The sequence below is a fragment of the Sprattus sprattus genome (genome assembly GCF_963457725.1).
Source record: "Sprattus sprattus genome assembly, chromosome: 12".
Lineage (NCBI taxonomy): Eukaryota > Metazoa > Chordata > Actinopteri > Clupeiformes > Clupeidae > Sprattus > Sprattus sprattus.
Window position 1 is genome coordinate 17654747 of NC_137910.1, and position 4464 is coordinate 17659210.

The 4464-nt window shown below is 38.6% G+C and overlaps 1 long non-coding RNA gene across 1 annotated transcript in view; it reads left to right on the forward strand.

Annotated features, from left to right (window-relative positions):
- The first annotated feature begins 3285 nt into the window (after positions 1-3285).
- LOC308373311 overlaps positions 3286-4464 on the forward strand; it is a 1852-nt gene continuing 673 nt past the window's right edge. Inside the window, exon 1 of the long non-coding RNA XR_013968848.1 lies at positions 3286-3408. This is a non-coding gene — a long non-coding RNA (uncharacterized lncRNA). The remainder of the gene's footprint in view (positions 3409-4464) is intronic.

Below are 4464 nucleotides of genomic sequence, written 5' to 3' on the forward strand. Positions count from 1 at the left end.
CCAGTTTCTAAATGAATGGTTGCTATGACCAAAGCCCAGTTAGTTCCATGCCTCTTATTAGCATAGCTATCATATCCCAGCATTCCCAACAGTGGTCCCTAGTCCAAAAGCAAAGTAGCAGTACTGAAAACTGTTTCAGACATGGAAATATAGGATAACAGTACTGTACGCTGTTTCAGACTTGGAAATATAGGATAACAGTACTGAAAACTGTTTCAGACATGGAAATATACACTGTAAAAAAAAAATGTAATAAAACAGAATTTTACTGTTTATTTTACAGTTTTTTTCTGTATTTTTAAAATACCATTCATTTTACAAAAAGAAACTGTGATTTTACATGACAAATGTAAAATAACATGAAATCACTGTAAATGTAAAAACACAGAATATTTCTGTTGTTTTACACAGAAAAAACCCATTAGAAATACGTATATTTACTGTTGTAACACGGGTAGATGAAATCAAGCATTCTGATTGGTTGAGAGTGAGTCACTCAAAAATATCGAAACTGAACAAAGATGGCGGCGTGTAGCCTGTTAGTGGGAAATATTTGATGTGAATTAAGCTATCTACACGACTTTTTATACGTCTACATTGACTCGGTTAGTTGTTTATGTGCAACACGGATGGTGCACAGTATTGGTGGTCTTAACTGAAGCTCTCAAATATTATTTTAGGTTGCTGATTTCGCGTAGACCAAAACTCCATTAAGAACCATAGTAGCTTAAGCTAGCTAGCCTCTCTGCTAAAAGTATACCGTTAGCATACAGATTATGCTCTCATACATAGACATATACATGTGTTATGTCTATGCTCTCATACGCCTCCCGCATTGAGGCCGATGTAGGGTCTGCGCGCGCCCAAATAGAACATTCTTGCACTGGTTACCACGGAGTTTCAACACTGACAAGACACACGACAGCAGAAGACTAAAGGTAAATGTCTTTGTACTTTAATTGAGTTCTCAAAAATAAAAAGCTTAATACCCTGGCATTGTATTTGACGATGAAAGGCTCATTGTGTATAGGTTGTCGTGCTGTCATGTTGGTGTGCTGAATGGGGGACGTAATGTGAGTGTAGCCAACACCATATGAGGCTCTGGCTAACTTTGACTAGCTAGCTTGCACTGACAACCTTCAGTTCGTTGTCGTTAGGTAATGTAAGCCATAGTAGCTAGCTAAGGTAACATGTACAGTTCAAGTTAGCTAGCTAGCCAACCTGGATAATTTAATCTGTAAAATTGGTTGGCATTTTGTATTTGCTATTGAAAACATGCAGAGTGAGAGAAAGTAAAAACCTGGCTAGTAACATATTGCGTTTTCTAATGACGAAGGCTCTTTTAAGCACATATCATAGATACTCTTTTGCCATAGCTTTAAGGCTAGCTATTTAGCATATCGTGTTGGCTAGTTTGCTCCATTTTATATTATAACCATAGAGCAGGGGCAACGCCAGTGGTGTAAATCAGTTTTCCCCAAACCCTTTTCTCTCGAAGCACAATCTATGTATTCTATGGGGAAAAAAAGTCTCACGGCACACCAGCATTACATGTTATTGTGTTGTTTGGTTGTGAAATGCCTTTTAAGTTTAGTTTGTTCGAGTTCCCCCCCACAGACAAGGCACAATGGAATCGGGAGCAATCTCCTGTGAACTTGAATGCATAGCTTGAGTATTGGTCATTGTATTGTCTGTTCCTGACCTGCTACATTTTCTTTTTCTGTTCAATTCTACAACAGAGTAACCGGCCTTGAACGGTTCAAATAAAACACAGTTCGGTAAGATTTAATTACTCAAATACGGCACTATCTATCAATCTAATTTTGCTACATGGTTTGATAAGCTAGCAAAACAATGGCAATGGTAGAAGTGGCTGTCTGTTTTTTTTTTTTTTTTTTTTTTTTTACTGTAGTGAATAATGACTAAAACCTTGTTTTTCTTCTCTTTATCAGCAAATGGAGGCTAGCTTTAAAAAAAAATACTGGCATCTATCTACCTAGATGGCAGAGAGATCTGCAAGATAGTTTACCACCTGCGAAGGAATTACTTGATGAATGAAAATCTCAAGATGGCCTACCTTCTGAAGTGTATATATAGATTGATTTCTCATGTATAATGCCGACTTCAATGAGTTTATTGATACAGATCGTAACACAGACATCAACGAACTTGATACATTTCAGTTGTTTTTTTCTGGTCGGGTTCTGAGCTAGCGGATGCAGAAATTCAACTGATATGTCCGGTAAGTCTGTAAGATAAGAAAACTTTGGTTGAATAGTTGTTGCTAATTTTTTAAGTAATTGTGCAGTCCTGTTGAAAATATGTGTTTTAAATGTTTGTTTAGGGATTTTAAACTGCACCAATGGCTCATACATTTTTGTATTGGTTTGTGTTTTTCTCCAGCCTCCTCCCCTGCCAAGACAGACACATTTTCTACCTTCCCATGACAGGCTGGACGACAGTGGATTGGAGTACTCAAAGTACTAATTCAATCAAAAGCTCCAAACATACTCACAGAATATGAGAAATCTGGTACCATATGCACAAAAAACAGGGTGCTACTTGTGAGGGTTGCTGTCAGCAATCTTGAGGAGAGATGAGGATTGTAAGTTGACGACACTGTCAAAGTGTGAGATTCAAAAGTATTGACAGTGGAGTGGAAGTTGTTCTTATATATCTCATACTTAAAATTAATATTTTAGTCAATACATGTGAAGTGTGACTATAACTGATGGCAATACATGTTTCTAATTGAAGAGTTCAGGTGCAAAAACTTAAAAATTTAGGTATGATATAAAGGGAAATATTCTCAGTGCCTACTATACGATAATCATGCCAGCTGTGTTTTTTCCAATTTACCACAAAAAAGGTCAGGTGGACTTCTGAACTCTTCAATGTGTGTTTAGAAATGGTTTGGTTGATGCTGTCTGTTATTTTCAGTTACCCATCCAGTGATGACAAGGTGCGTCTTGACAAGAATGTTGTCACCACGTTTCCTAAATTGAGTGTCAAAATCCAGGAACACAATGAGGGATATGTAAGTGTTACCTTCCCACCCCACATTTTACTGATGTACCAAATGTTTATTGTTTCAGAAATAAGGGCCATTGTATTTTTGGTATTATTGACTGATGCCTCATGTCCACTCTCTACCTTCAACCCATGAAAAGGAACACTTACCCCCCCCAATATCTCAGTAAATATAGCCTGTAAATTCAAATGAATAAATTGGATTGAATATTTATCTTTGTACATCTTAGTTTGACTTCGATAGCCAGTTTGAGGGGAAAGCTGATCTTTTCCTTCGCAAATGGCAGATGAACATCATCCCTAAGCTAATGAAGGTTGCTGCGTTGGAGTTGTCTGAGGATCTGGAAAATCCTTCAACCACCAGGAACAACAGTGATGGTATGTTGGTTCGCATTCAGAAAGATAGGGGGGAAATGCACTTATAACTTTTATGCAATGGATAATAACTGAAGCCAGTTTAATTGTTCAAGATGACTTAAAGTGCATATGACACCTCAATACTATTTTTTTTTAATAAATAGAACGAAGGTGGTATTTCACAATCGATATATATATGTTGAGGAAAAATATACACATTTGACTTGTTAAAATCATCATTTGAATGCAGCGCCACTGAGCTACCGACTTCCCAAGCGACTCACTACCACCCTGCGTTAAAAAACTTAAATTACTTAAACGGAGGTACTCTGTTGCACTTGGTCGCCATTTTTCCTGACAGAAAACACATTTTCTCAGGGAGCCACCGGCTATTTTCTCAGTTGTAAATATGCCTTCACGGTGTGTTGCAGCATATTGCTCGAACGTCAGTTCCCATTCTTTTAGCCTTTTCAAATTTCCAAAAGACGAGGAAGTACGCGAGAAGTGGGTGCAGAATGTGTGTCGCACAAGAGTGCCTTCTCCAGCAAGCTTGAAATGACAACTAAAGTAATTTGCTGTGAAGTAATGCTGGAAGCATTGCTCTCTTTCCATTAAATAGGGAATGTATTTCACGTATTTAGAATGGCTGACCTAACAAACAACAGCTGTGAAAGAGCTAAGAGACTGGAGGCAAACGGTACATCTGCCTCAATGAGGGGGGCGTTATACTTATTAGCAGCGAGGCTAGCTAGCTACTATGTCATCACTGTCAGAACTCGGCTCTTCTGCTGGCTCGTCTTCCAGATACGGCTCAATGCTCACAATCACCTTTACAAACTGATCCGGATCGAAGTCTTCCTCAATCTCATCTCTGCTTGAGTCTGTTGCAGAAAATTGCTCAAAATTGCTGAATTCTTCAACCTCCATCGCTAGTTGTGTGGCGTGGGAACGAATGAGGTCTACCGCCAGGTGACCCTGTGATGTCAGTGGTGGTAGACTTCATTCGTTCCCACACCACACAGCTATCGATGGAGGGTGAAGAATTCAGCAATTTTGAGCAATTTTCTGCCACAGACT